This window comes from Cryptomeria japonica, chromosome 10, assembly GCF_030272615.1.
Source record: "Cryptomeria japonica chromosome 10, Sugi_1.0, whole genome shotgun sequence".
Lineage (NCBI taxonomy): Eukaryota > Viridiplantae > Streptophyta > Pinopsida > Cupressales > Cupressaceae > Cryptomeria > Cryptomeria japonica.
In genome coordinates this window covers 821,940,955-821,957,343 of record NC_081414.1, presented here as the reverse complement: position 1 = coordinate 821,957,343, position 16,389 = coordinate 821,940,955, and positions in this window count along the sequence as shown.

Genomic DNA, 16,389 nt, shown 5'->3' with positions numbered 1-16,389 from the left:
TTGTAATAAGTCTTTGACCAGAACTGCATCATAGTTGAATGATAGAAAGTCATGTTTGTGATTTACTGTTATATTTTCAATAGGGTTTTAGCAAGGTTTTAGAACCGGTAACAAGATCTCTTAACCGATGATTTTTTATGGCTTGGCATTGAATTTCATCATGTTCATAGCTTGATGGTGATGTGTCACAACTCGCGTGAAAAGTTAAAATTTGGTTTTGGCACAATTAAGGATGGAATCTCTTGGAAAACTATGAAGAGAATAGAAGAATGTTTTCAAGATTTGACTACTTATCAGACTGATGTGCAGTGTCCTATTATGATCATTCAACTGTTGTAATTGTCTTGATATTTGTTGTAATGAATTGTATGATGATTTGCAATTATTTGTGATGGTCTATGATGTTAATTCATTTAAATCTTGATGTATCTAGGGTGTTGTACCTGTCAAAGATGTAAAGTGTATTTAGGTCAATTTTGATAAAGTTTATTATGTCAGTAATTTGCGAAAAGAGTGTGTTACTGAACCAAAGGTGTGTATCTCCAAGAGTAAAGAAGATTGGAGGTGAAGTGGATATGAACAAGCAAGGAGAGAGTGCTATTTTGAGATCATTCATCTATTGTTCCCTATCAGTTGTAGCAGGCTCAAAATCCCTTAACCGGGTAGGTCCTAACAAGCCTTGTTCATGTAAATCCCTTAATCAGGTACCTCAACAACCTGAGTTCAAATCCTCCTACGAGGTTGCTCCTTACAAAGGTCATATTGTAAATCCTTTGATCAGGTGACTCCTAACAGTGTCGTCTCCTAATCGAGAATTTTTGTAAAGCTCATAACCGGGCTAGGCTCCTAACAGGGCGCATTCCAAAAGAGTGCATTATTTTGTGGGTACCAATTCCCACCATAGTTTTTCCCATTTGGGTTTCCACATGAAAATCCTAGTGTTCATATGGTGATTGATTTGTTTTTGTGCTGAGTTGATATCTTTTTATTGCATGCATGATATTTAACACTTAAATGTGCAGTTTGATAAATCTGATTAGAAGATTGATTTCAATGGCTACCAGTACTGATTATGATTTGTTTTGGTAAAGTATTGATCAATTTGGTTTAAGATTTAAATTTGTTGTTAATACTGATTCACCCCCCTCTCAATATTAAATGGATCCTCTAAATAACAATTAGTATCCGAGCTTTAGGTCCTTTGTGTGTAGAAGCTTAACCCCTTGAGGGAAATATTTGAAGGAAGATGATGAAGGAGGGTCCCAAGTTTTCTAAGGATAATTATCGAATATGGAGTGATTGGATGAAGATATATCTTAAAGGTATGGGTTCTCAGTTTTGGCAACATGTTGTTACTAAATATGTGGCTCCTATCAGTCCGTTGACTGCAAATCAACTTAAAGACCAACAAGAGAAAATCCAGGTACTAGAAGCAATAGTAAGTACACTGTCTTATACTGAATATATTAATATACATGGATTAGAGATGACATTTGAAGTTTGGGAGAAATTAGAACTAATCTATGGTGGTGATAAACATGTTCAAAAAGATAAGGAAGAAAGTCTTAGAGGTAAATTTGATGAAATGAGAATGGTAGAAGGTGAAATATAGCTCAGTATGGACAAGGGATTAAGGAGGTTGTAGGTGGAGTTAGAAGTGTTGGAGGAAAAATTGAAGATGACACTATTGCAAGTAAGATGCTTAGAACTCTTTTACCTACCTATGCAATCAAAGTTTCTGCTATTCAAGAGTTAAGGTGAGTGAGTAGTGATAAGGTCACTATTGATTCACTTATTGGTAAACTGACTACATTTGAATTGAATAGTTTTGATAATAGTGTTTCTAAGTCATCTGAATTAGCTTTTAAGGCATATGTAATTGGTACACCTGTGAAGAAAGGATAAGATGTTTGTCATAGTCATGATTGCAAGACAAGTCATGGCGGTAGCAAGGCAGATGTGGATAATGAAGACAACTTGATGGAGTTTGAAGCTCTTCTGGCTAGGAGACTTTCGAGAGACACTGGTAAGTATAGAGGTAAACTACCTCTTAAGTGTTTCTCTTGCAACAAGATTGGACATATAGCTGCAAGCTACCCTAATAGTGATAAAAATGAAAAGTTAAGGAAATTCAAAGGAAAATGGAAGAAACAATGCTATGTTGCAGTTGATGAAAGAGTGACTGATGAGGAATCTAAGGAAGAAGACAAAGAGAAGATTTTTTGTGTTGTTGTTAAAGAAGATGTGTCTGATAAGAAGACTTTGGTATCTCCCATTGATAGCAGTGATGAATGGATAATTGATGGTGGTTGTTCAAACCACATGACCAGTGATAAAAATAAGTTCATATCTCTTGAAGAATTTGATGGTGGTGTGGTAAGATTTGGTAACAACTCACCCTGTATGGTTAAAGGTAAAGGATCTATCTCTCTGAATGGTAAAAGTAATGCAAATGATGTTTATTGGGTAGAAGGCTTAAAACATAACTTATTGAGTGTTGGACAATTGAATGACAAAGGATATCACCTTGAATTTAAGAGTAGATTGTGCAAGATCTTAGGATGCAGAGGAGAGTTGATTGCTACTAGAAAATAAACTAGAGGTAATCTATTTCATTTGAATTCTAATTTGAATAGTTGTTTGGTGGCTAAGATTAAGGATAGCTCGTTATGCCACAAAAGGTTTTGTCATGTGAACTTTCATAACTTGATAAAGGTTAGCAAATATAGTATGGTGAGAGGTATGTCATAGCTTGTGAAATGGGACAATGTGTTGTGTAAAGAATATCAGATGGGTAAGATGACTTCTACATCCTTTAAGAGTAAATCTTTTTCTTTTGAGAATATTATTGATTTAGTGCATACTGACTTATGTGGTCCTATGAGGACTAGAAGATTTAATGGTGATAAATATTTTATTTTATTTATTAATAATTTTTCAATGATGATGTGGGTCAGTTTTCTAAAGGAAAATTATGAGGCTTTCAGTAAATTTAAGGCCTTTAAAGCCTTAGTAGAAAAGGAAACCAGGAAGAGTCTGGAATTTCTAAGATTTGACCAAGGTGGTGAATTCACTTCTAATGAGCTTGTGAAGTATTGTGATGAGAAGGGAATAAAGAGGCAAATGTCTCCACCCAAGACTCCACAATAAAATGAAATTGTTGAGAGAAGAAACAAGACGATTGTGGAAGTAGCTAGGACTATACTGATACAAGGAGATGCACTGAAGATGTTTTGGAGAGAAGCAATTAGTATTGTTGTTTATACATTGAACCAAGTACTTGTAAAGAAAGGTAATGATAAAATCCCTTATCAATTGTGGTATGGAAAAAATCCTAATGTCAGTTACTTTAAAGTTTTTGGGAGAAGATATTTCATTAAAAGAGATGATTTTACTAGTAAATTTGATGCAAAGAGTGATGAAGGAACATTTCTTGGCTATTCCACCAAGAGCAAAGCTTTGAAGTGTTACAATAAATGGACAAAGAAGATAGTTGAGGGCGTGAATGTTAAGGTTGATGAATTATTTGATAAACCTAACGAAACCAGTAGATCTGAGCTTGCAGATGATGAAGAAAAACTTGTGTTTATTGAACCGAAAGTGCAAAAAATTGATGAACAGAACAATATAGAAATAGGTGTTGAACTAGTAGCTAAAGAAGAAGATGATGAACAAGAAGAAGAATTCACTACACCAGAACTGGTAATCCCAAGATATGTAAGGATAAATCATTCAAAAGACTAGATTATATGTGACAAGAATGCTAGCATGCAAACTAGAAGAAAAATCAGAGAAAATTCATTTCTGATTTCAACTGTTAAACTAAAGATAGTTAGAGAAGCATTGAAAGATGATGACTAGATTAAGGCAATGAATGAAGAACTAGATCAAATTGATAAAAACAACACATGGTCTCTTGTTCCTAGATGGGAAGACCAAAATTTATTGGTACAAAGTGGGTCTTTAGAAACAAGTTAAAGGAAGATGGTGAGGTTGTGAAAAATAATGCAAGACTTGTATTCAAAGGGTATGCACAAGAAGAAGGTGAAGACTATGGTGAAACCTTTGCACCATTTGCAAGACTAGAAGGTGTTAGAATGCTTCTTTCTTAAGTAGCATTTAAGGGCTTTACAGTGTATCAAATGGATATAAAATCAATGCTTCTAAATGGTATTCTTGAAGAAGAAGTGTATATAGAACAATTGGATGGGTTTAATTTGATAGAGGATAAAGATATGGTATGCAAGCTACACAAGGCATTATATGGATTGAAACAAGCACTAAGAGCATGGTATGAGAGACTACATGCACATTTGATCCAGATAGGATTCTAGCGAACCAATGAGAGTAGTAATTTCTGTTTAAAGACTAAAGGAGACAAAATGCTAATTGCAGAAGTTTTTGTTGATGACATAATATTTGATGGGAATGATAATTTGTGTATGGATTTTGTTGATGAAATGAAGAAAGAGTTTGAGATGTCTTTGATCGGTGAGATAAAAAAAATTATTGGGTTGAAAGTCCAGCAGCTGGAAGGTGGGATTTTTATCTATCAGACTAAGTATGTGAAAGAAGTTTTAAAGGCTTTTGGGATGAAATACTGCAAACTAGTTGTTACTCCAATGGTGACAGGTTGCAGATTATCAAAAGAGGATGATTCACCCTCTGTAGATGAGAAACAATGCAGGTCTATGATTGAAAAATTGTATTATGTTGTTCATAGTAGACTGGATATTGCACATGTTGTTGATTTAGTTGCAATATTTGAAAAGAATCCTAAAGAGACACACATGGTGGCAGTTAAAAGGATATTTAGGTATCAGAAAATAATAGTTGATTATGGTTTATGGTATCCTTATAGAGGTAAATTTTCTTTGAATTTTTTTACTAATGCAGATTGGGTAGGAAATGTTGATGACCGAAAAAGCACAACCAGTGGAGATTTTCTTCTTGGAGGTAGACTAGTATCTTGGACCAGTAAAAAGAAAAATTGTGTATCACAGTCTACAGCTGAAGCAAAATATGTGGCTACATCCATGAATTGTACACATGCTATTTCGATGAGACATGTTTTGGAAGGTTTTAAGCAGGATATAACTGAATTGGTGATTATTTATTTTGACAATACTAGTGCTATAAATATTTCTAAGAATTCGGTGTTACATGCAAGGACCAAACATATTGAGTTGAAATATCACTTTCTGAGGGAGATAGTACAAGAGAAGCAAGTGAGAATGGAAAGTGTGTCTAGCAAAGAGTAGTTAATAGATATATTCACTAAACCTTTGCCTAAGGAAGCCTTTGAATATCTCAAAGGTAAATTAAGGGTTAGACCCCTACACAAGATCAACTAAGATGCAGGTGATGCATCAATCCAGTGGACTTATTGAATATTTTTCACTATGGATTGATGACATTTAGGGGGAGCAGCTAAGATGAGGTTGGCAGAGATGATGTAGACAACAACAACAACAACAACAACAACAGAAGAATTATGACCAAGAGAAGAATGAAGAATTAAGTAATATGACCGAGAGAAGAATTGCATGATGAGTGTTTGAATATTATGGTGTTGTCATCAATGCCAAAGGGGGAGAATGTTGGCATGATTGGCATAACTAATGATGATGTTGATATAAGGATTGTTGGTGATGATATAGTTGATTTGATGAGGGGAATGATGACATAGTGATGTATGACTGGTATAGTTGAGATGTTGATTGGTGACTTGATGATCAATTATTTGTGTTGTCATTGATGGCAACTATGGCAACTATGATCTTGTTTATTCTTGATTACTTTTTAATCTAAGTCATCTAGGTTTACTGGTGTATCCTGATTGGTAATGGATTTAGTTGGTTAGATGAACTATGCAGTTGACAGTAAACTGGCAAATAGGACTTTAATAGATAAACGATTGGTTCTGAAGATTGATGAGGAATTAGGTGTTGCAGTTTGAAACATGTGTTTATATCAATGTACTAAGTCTTTGACCAGAATTGCATCATATTTGAATGACCAGAAGTCATGTTTGTGATTTATTGTTGTATTTTCAATAGGGTTTTAGCAGGGTTTTAGAACCGGTAACAAGATCTCTTAACCGGTGATGTTTTATGGTTTGGAGTGAATTTCATCATGTTCATAACTTGATGTTGACATGTCACAAGCCATGTGAAAATTTAAAATATTTTTTTTCCATGATTAAGGATGGAATCTCTTGGGAAACAATGAAGAGAATATAAGAATTCTTTAAGGGTTCGACTTCTTATCAGATCGATGTGTGGTGTCGTGTTATGATCATTCAATAGTTGTAATTGCCTTGATATTTATTATAATGAGTTGTATGGTGATTTATAATGATCTGTGATGATCTATCATGTAAATTCATTTGAATCTTGATGTATCTAGGTGTTTGTACCTGACAAAGATTTAAAGTGTATTTAGGTCAGTTTTGATGAAGTTTATTGTGTCGATAATCTGAGAAAAGAGTGTGGAGCCAAACTAGAGGTGTGTATCTGCAAGAATAAAAAAGATTGGAGCTAAAGTGGATCTGAACAAGCAAGCAAAGAGTGATATATCCAGACCATTCATCTATTTTTCCCTAATAGTTGTAGCAGGTTCAAAATCCCTTAACTGGGTAGGTCCTAACAAGCCTTGTTCATATAAATCCCTTAACCGAGCACCTCAACAACCTGAGTTTAAATCCTCTTGTGAGGTTGCTCCTAATAGAGAAAAGCTGCTAATAGAGCTTAGATTGTAAATCTCTTGACCAGGTGACTCCTAACAGGGTCTGCTCCTAATCGAGAATTGTTGTAAAGCTCATAGCTGGGCTAGGCTCCTAACATGGTGCATTCCGAAAGAGTGCATTATTTTGTGGGTACTGATTCCCACCATGGTTTTTCCCATTTGGCTTTCCATGTGAAAATAATGGTGTTCATATGGTGATTGGTTTATTTTTGTGTTGAGTTGATATCTTTCTATTGCATGCATAATATTGAACACTTAAATGTGCAATTTAATAAATCTGATTAGAAGATTAATTTTAATGGCTACCCGTATTGATTATGATTTGTTTTGGTGAAGTATTGATCAGTTTGGTTTAAGATTTGAATTTTGTGTTAATACCAATTCAACCCCCCTCTCAGTATTAACCAGATGCTCTAAATAAAAATTATTATTTTAAATTGTGTCTATTGACTATTCATTCTCTAACACATGAGTTTTTGCAAGTGGTTTTGGCTCCTTGTTTTGGAAAAGTAGTAGTGGTTTTTGCTCTCCCATATGACTATAAATTGGAGCCAAATCAAATTTTTTTAATCATTAGTTGATCACAATTTTCTTCTAGGTTTCCAAGTAGTTTCGAAATAATTTGGAGAAGTGTAGTGAAGTGTATTATTGTGGTGTTCTATCTTTTGAAGAATAATAATATATTTTCCCTCGTTCTATGGTGGAGAGATTTTTCTTGATACTGAGATGTAACATCTGCCAAATTATATAATTACATAATTCTCAAAATTACACAAAATAGCTTAAATTAAAGACAAGCTAATTAGATCAAAGACATATTGCATTAATTACAAGAAATTTTAGAACAATAAGTCATTATAAAGCAATACATGAGGAATGATAATCCTTTACATTCAACCATAAGGTTGATTAAATGAGTATTAAACATGAAAACCTCTTGAGAAACTCTTGGAACTTGTTACCCATTGTGAGCAAGAACATTGCCAAGGCATGTTTCTACCATACCACGAAGTAATTATATTTCCCTAGAATATTTTATGAAAGGAAGGATTCCTAGACCTACACATGGAAGACTAACCGTGTAAAACTAAAAAACTAATGGAATTATGTGGTATTATGAATGAACATCACTATTTGAAGTCAATTCAAAGATTTGAGATCCATCTCATATACAAGGATAGCCATAGTCTCCCATTTATGATTCCATAGTATCCAATAAGACTCCATGAGTATACAAGAGTATGTAAATGGACACATGACCATGTAAGAGCATAGATGAGCACATAAGAGTATTCAAGAGCGTATGACTACTCATGCAACGATTACTAAAACTTACAACAAGTGATTTCATCTTTAAAAGAATAAGAAATTATTTATTAAAAGAAGGTATATCACATGAATGTATAAATATTGCATCTATAATCATAATATATGTGTATACATTCTCTTTTTAAAATATTTTTTTAATTATGTGTATAAATTAAATGCCATGAATTAATCATAATTTTACATGTGACTAATGCTTAAGTAGATGAACATAATCAAGAAATACCCTAAAGAATATTCGAACCAAATCATGATAGCGTTATTTTTCATAATTGATCATAAATCCCATATTAAAGCTTCATTTCATTTATTTTCACTCCTTATTGATCAAACATTAAAGTTTAACATTGCCAAATGCACACAAAGAATTGAACAATTAACATCCAAATGTGCAAACCATCCATGGACTAATTAATTTTAAATATAATAATTAGATTTCTCATAAATTTATATATATTTAAGTTACAAAACTTATCGATTATCATTACAATACTCATGTAATTCATATGGTGCATGTTTGTTACTATATATTAATAATATTTTCTTTAGTGTTTATTTTCTAGTATCCTACAACAATAAGTATTTTGTAACTTCTTGTTCCTACGTTCACCACTTAAACTTCATACTAAAATACTCAATATAAATAAAAGTTCTAAGAATTGATCTTAGAATAAATGAATTAAGATGATAGTTAGGACTTTTATCTCCTTTAAGCACTAAGGAAGCTAATGCCATTTTTCATACAATAAGGAGTAATCATCAATATAAATAATATATAAAAAAGAAAATAATAGAAATGATATAAATATTATTTCCAACAATACTTCATTTAATTCTTAAGTGATAATGCTAAAAGATATATTCCTTTAAATAACTTGTATCTATTACTAAATCCTTTCATCTACTTAAAATAAAATATTCTACTACTCCTCTTCTTTCGAATGCAAGAATTCATTGATCCATAAATAATACTAGCTAATGAATCTGCCAACACTTGAAGGGAAATAAATGTTAAATAAGCAATAAGCACTAAATGACATACAAAGGTAAAAGATTGCAAAGTTGAGAAGGATCAAGTCCTTGTATGTAATGAAAAAGTTGATAAATGACATTTAATTAGAAGGTTCCGTGCACTAACCTACTTGAGGCTCCATTGACGGAATCGATCTGCATTCTTTTTAGGTGCTTGTTTTTTGTGACACTAGATTTTATTCATGTACCCTAGGTTTTTTATGATCTTGGTCTTATTAGAAGGAAATAAAATCTATACTTCACAAAGCCCTTTAGTTATTTTCTTTAAAGTTGGATCCCTCTTAAAAGACTTAAACCTATAATATCTTCTATTGTTTTTAGATGCAACCTTTTGTGACACTATAGTTTAGTCATTTATACTAGATTTGTTATCATCTTGATCTTTTTAGAAAGAAATAACATGTATACTTCACAAATCCCTTCATTTATATTCCTTAAATGTAGATCCCTCCTAGAAAGATAAAACCCATAGCTATAGTTTACCATAAAACCCATAGCTGTTGTTTACCATAAAACCCATAGCTATAGTCTAAATTGGATCCCTCCTAGAAGGAATTTTCTCATCACCCCTCTCTCTATCTGTGTAAAACTACTTTCTTATCCTGTTTTCAATGTTTGCGCCCAAGCACAGCCCTCCACATCAACGCAGCATTTACCATGCAACCATGCCTTCAACCTTCCACGTCAGCTCCCCCAACGCAACAACTTCCCAGTCCTGTATTCCACGTCAGCTGTTTTGTTTTCAGCCGTTTTGCCCGCGAAATTGCTTTTCCATGGAAAAGATCCCACGACTCCACATCCCATAGTCGCCACGTGGTCGAAGGCTCCACTAACCCCGCGTCTAACCCAGGTTATCATTAACGTCGTTTATTTCCTCGGTAATGATTTAGCACGGAATTTGTTATTTATCACGGAAATTATACAACATTGTTAATGACAGTCGCTGTTGTTGTAGTAATGCATGAAGGGAATTTTTGTAAATCGTGAGATTCAGTTACAAATAATAACACCTTCTAAGTTGAGTCATAGGTCCTTGTCGAGTTTCACTGTCCTCATATAGCAGCTTCTTCAAAAATTTGTTTCACAGTTTCTATAGCGTATCATTCAAATATTGCTTGGACAATTATCTCCAATTGATTGGTTCAAGACTAGAGCTTGTCCAAGGCTTCATTATGGGGAAAGGTAACTTAGCACTATATGTTTGAGTCAAAATGATCTCCATTGATTCTATTCTAAATGTCATATGGTTGTCCTCATTTGGGGATATGGGAGAATACAATAGAAATTGATGGTAGGAGATTATTTTGCTTAAGATGTTTTAGCAGTAAACATTTCAAATCAAAGTGTCTTAGGTCACAACCCAAAAGATGGGTTCCCGAGTAGTAGGTAGACAATAGGTAAGATAATGCCATAGCAATAAATTTAGGCCAGAAACTAGCGAAAGATTTTACAAGTAGATCTCTCTATCTTGGGATGGTCAAGGAGAAGGTTTCTATATCCCCTCAAATATCTTTGGATCTAGTGGGAATGTTTGGAGAGGGAATGTCTCTCTCCCCCTAGTATTGAGCTAAAGGAAGTAACATCTAGGGAAAACGAGGTTTACATTGAGTTTTGGCTCTCAAGGACAAACATGGAATGTAGTCTACATAAGGAACAAAGGATGGCAATTGGGCCAAAAGAAACACAGATTGAGATAGACCAAATTAGCGATGTAAGGAATTACTCAGAGAGATAAAAAGAAAGAAAAACAGAGTTAGAAGGATTTAAATTGGATAGGGATCTCTCTAATCTTGATAACCTTGGAATCACAAAAATAAGAAGTCACAGTCATTTGTAGCAAGGCCTCTAAAGAAATATAGAAAATAGAATAGTCATGGTAGGAAGATAAATAAATAGAAGGAGGAAGAAGCAAAAGAGAAATGCCTCACAAGAATTAAACAATATATGTTGAGATTCAAGGGAGTGAGTGCCTCCCTTGGAGGGCAATGCATATATGAACTAATTAAAACAATATACAAGTAGGAGGTTTGGATTGCCATCAGCTCTGGATTGAAAGTACTTCATAACAAAATCTTCATTCTAGGTAGGGAATTTAATGCTATTTGATCTAAGTGAGAAAAGTATTGGTTTGCTTAAAGTAAACAAAAGAATGATGGATTTAAAACACTCTTTTGAAGAGGTCGGTTTAGTGGACTATGTTCTAAAATATACACTTTTTACCTAGAAAGTGCTTTAAGAAAATGCTTTAAATAGTTATGAAATTTCATTTAGTTTTCTATTGAGATAATGCATCAAATACGCATAAGGCATATAAGTTTCAAAGAACTTTTAGGCACTCCCATGAAGTTGTCATTTTGTACTTTGTACTCTTATCTCTTCCAATCATTATATGAAATATGACTCCCTAATACCTATATCACTTAAAATCAAAATAAATTAAAAATACAATATTTTCATCCTCTATATCGAACGTTTAATATTTTCATAATCTATAGTTTATAATCTATATAATAAATTGTAAAAAATCTAATGAAAGAATAAAGAAGTTTTTATCGACGACTTTAAAATTAAAAAATAAAAAATATTCAGTCTACTACTACATCATCACTAGGAGTATCATTTTCATACACGCTAAGAATTTTCTATCAGTAGTTACCACCCTATATGCTCGTGGTCAAAGAATCTACGAAAACTGAAAATTCTTTGCTTGGGTCCTTTAACTGCATTTTGACAGTGATTGTAGGTAAAGTGGAATCAATTATAATGCTTTTTGGTTTGTTTGTATTTCTATGAACATGTATTGTCCCACCTCCACTTTAAATCCAATAATTCAGCATTCTTTCTTGCTTCTCCTATGTGTGGAAGTTCATTTGGTAGTATAGAAGATTGTTATTATCACAAGTCTTTATGGTGACTTCAACATACTAATGGTTGTCTTTTGGCAATATTTGTTATAAAAGTAAAGAAGATACAATTTATCTTTTTATTTTTTATATATTAAATGTACAACTTTTTAAGATCAAAATTGTGTTTTATAGTTAAAATTATTTTGAAAATTAATTCATACGATTTGTGATTTTGAATATGAAGAAACTTTTAGTTACATAGCTCAATGATTTATATTGTTCTACACTCTATTTTTCATTATAATTGTTCTAATTTTACTCATTGACCACTCCCAAGTACGTCTCTCAAATCAAGATAGAATTAAAAGGTTATTAAGTCTTGTCTTTTTACAAACCACATACATCAAAAATACTCTCAAAATACCAAAATAAAACTAGACTATAAAATTATCTCATTATTCCACAAAAAATTAATGAAACTTCTTTGTCATAATCTTTTTTTACTTTTTTTTTTAATTAAATTTAACTCAAGTCATGACCATCCTTTTAGCTTGTAAATTCTCCTCTTCAATGGGAACATATGGATTCACATGAAATTAATTGAATAAGAAAAGACATTGATTTTTCTTGATCTTTAGTGTTTTATTCGACCATAGAACTAAATGGGTCCACAATTCTTATAAAAACTATGTATTTTCATGTTATTACAATATATTTCGTGGCTATATTTTTTAATATCTTTGTCAACATTTTTTTATTAAACACAAGATTTGCAATTTTGTTAATCAGTTTGACAAAAAACCAATGTATCCATTATTTTCAAATAATTATAATATTTCTATAAAAAATTAAACTTTTGTTGTTAATACTTAAATTGAATTTTTAATATTTTTTAAATAATTATCATGAATATTTTTAAATATATTTGAAATCGTTCTTCTAATATAATCATCAAAAGATCAAATTATTACACTGCTCAAATAAGATAAATTTATTTATAGATAACTATTAGCTATTGAACAATATTCTTAGATAGTAAATAATTTAATAATATAAGTTATTATAACAAAATATAAAACAACACTTATTTACATCCAAAAATATACCTCTTTATCCTTTTCTCGTTCACTCTATAACACCAAGCCATAGCAATGGCAATGTGAGCTGAAAAGGTAATGAGGGGAGATTACATTGTATACTAGCATATATATCTTAAGTTATAATTTAATCCATATAAAATACACCGAGAGATATCATTCTCAAGGTGCCCATTTCAGTTTAGGGTATAAAATTGATTAAAATTAGGCACCTAAAGAAGGATATCTCTTGGCATATTTTATATGAATTAGATTAAAATTTAAGATATATATGCTATTGGCAGTCGTGAAACATGACATGGAAAACACAAAATAAATCAATATATATTTATATACTATCCTTTTATTATATTAAATTATATTATAATGTTATAATATTATTATATTATTATGCAAAGATATATGAAATTTAATACATCCATTTAGAATATTTATAATAATATATATCTTGCAAGATTAAAGCATATGCTAAAATGTAAGATATATTAAACTTTATTCAATGATAATATAAAAATTTATTAAATAATTAGTATTATGGTCAAGGTTATGGTTTACATCATTGTTAGCAATACGATTAGTGTTTATATCATGGTTAGGTTCTACATCAAGGTTAGGGTTTGGTTTAGGTTTAGAATTATGGTTAGGTTTAGGAATTAGTATTACTGTTAGGATTATGGATAGGGGTAGAGGTTACATTATGGTTGGGGTTGGGGTTAGGGTTAGGGTTAGCGTTAGGTTTAGGATTATGGTTAAGATTAAGATTACAGTTATTGTTAGAATTATGGCTAGTGTTAGGGTTTACATCATGGTTAGGGTTAGGGTTAAGGGTTAGTGTTAGTGTTAGGATTAATGTTAGGGTTCACATCAAGGTTAAATTTAGGGTTAGGGTTATGGTTAGAATTTATATCATGATTAGGGTTATTGTTAGGATTATGGATAGGATTAGGGCTTATGATTATGCTTAGGGTTAGGGCATGAATCATGGTTAGCGTTAGGGTTATGGTTTGGGATATGGTTTATAGTTAGGATTATGATCATGGTAGGGCTTACATATTGTTTATGTTTATGTTTAGGGTTAGGGTTAGGATTTACATCATCGTAGGGGTTAAGGCTTGGGTTAGGGTTAGTATTTACATCATGGTTAGGGTTAGGATTTACCTCATGGTGAGGGTTCAGGTTATGGTTAGGGTTAGGTTTTAACTTTAGGGTTGGGGATTATTGTTAGGGTTAGGGTTTAGGTTTATGATTAGGGTTATGGGTAGGATTACAATTATGGTTATGATTTATGTCATGGTTGGGGTGTGGGTTAGGGTTAGGTTAACATTAAGATTAGGGTTAGGGTTAGGATTTTGATTACGGTTAGGGTTTAGGGTTATGGTTAAGATTATGGTTAGGGTTATGATTTATATCATGGTTGTGGTGAGGGCTAGGGTTAGAGTCATAGTTAGGATTATGGATACGCTTAGGGTTTACATCATGGGTAGGGTTTGTGTTAGGGTAAGGGTTAATGTTAGTATTCAGGTTTAGGGTCAAGGTCAACATCATAGTTTAAAGGGTTGGTTTTAAGTTTAGCGTAAAGGTTTGGGTTAGAATTTACAACATCATTATCATTAGGTTTAGGATTACGATTAGTGTTAGGCTTATTATTAATGTCAGGGTTAGAGTTTAGGGTTAGGATTAGGATTATGGTCAGGGCTGAGGGTCAAGGATATGGATAGGTTTTCAATTAGGGATAAGGATTATAGTTAGTGTTAGGGTTTAGAGTTATGGTTAGGATTGGGGTTAGGTTTATAATTATGATTAGGGTTACAGTTTAGAGTTATAATTAGGATTATGGTTAGGTTTATTGTTTACACATGGTTGGGGTTAGGGTTAGGATCTGGATTATGATTATTCTTAGGGTTATGGTTATTATTAGGATTATGGCTAGGGTTAAGATTTATATCATGGTTAGGGTTAGTGTTAAGGGTTATTGTTAGGATTAAAATGTTAGGTTATACACCATGGTTAGGCTTAGGTTTAGCATTAGGGTTATGGTTAAGATTTACATTCTTATTAGGTTTATTTTGAGTGTCAAGGTATAAGATTAGGGCTATTGTTAGGATTATGGTAAGATTTCAGGTTATAGCTAGGATTATTGTTACAGCTAGGTGTATCATAGTTAGGGACAATGCTTGAGTCGGGGTTAGGTTTTGGGGTATGATTATGATTATGGTTATGGGTATATAATAGTTACGATTTTGATTATGGTTACGAGTATATAATAGTTAGGGATGGTGTTAGGATTCAGGTTAGCTTTTGGGGTAGGGTTAACATTATACTTTAGGATTATGATTAGAGTCGTAATTTAGAATTATGGTTAGTGTTTCCATAGTAGTTCAGTAAATTGGTTAATCGATAAGGATAGAATTAGGTTTAGGGTTTGGATTAGGGTTAGGGTTTCGCTTAGAGATAGATTCAAGGTTAGGGTTAGGATTTATGATTAGTGTTATAATTAGGTTTAGGGCTTAGGATTAGGGTTACTGTTAGGATTGTGGTTAGGTTTAGGGTTATAGATAGGATTATGGTTACAGTTAAGGGTGTATCATAGTTAGAGACAATGCTAGGGTTAGGGTTAGGTTTTTGGGTTAGGGTTAAGTTTATGGTTATGATTAGGGTTAGGGGTATATAATACTTTGGGATAATGTTAGGGTAAATTTTTTTATGGTAGGGTTATGGTTAGAATTTATAATTATGGTTAGAGTTATGGTTTTAGATAATAATTAGGGTTTATATCATAGTTAGGTTTTTTTCTCATTTTCTTTTTTCATTTTTTCTCTAAGTTCCACAATTCTTTGTAGACATTGTGTCATGGATATCTTTTCCTCCTCGATCCAAATTGCCCCTTCAGTCTTCTGGGGCTACACTTTTTCAACCATCTCATCTGGTTTATTAGCAGCTACCCTATTTTTTAGGTTAATAATTTTGATTTGATGAAAATCCCATTTAAAAACCCTAAAGAGGTCCACTACACTATTCCTAGCAATAGCCAACACATCTTTAGAAGATTCCCTATCCTACCTGAAGTAATGTTCATCTGGTTTGAGGTCTTTAGGAAATCTTGGTTTGATCTCTCTGTCAGTGGCAGGGTGAGAAGAATGAGATTCTTTAGAAGAGCTAGAAGTATAAGAGGGGTCACCCAATGAGTCCTCAGAGTAAGAAACCATCTTATTCTTAGGAAGGTCTTTCATTTTCTTATTAGCCTTGGAAAGGGTTTTTAGAGAGAGCTCTTGTTTTCCCAAAGGCCTGCTCAAAGGGGGTTTTTTAGGCACCTTTTAAGGGGGGGAGTAATTTCCTCTTCC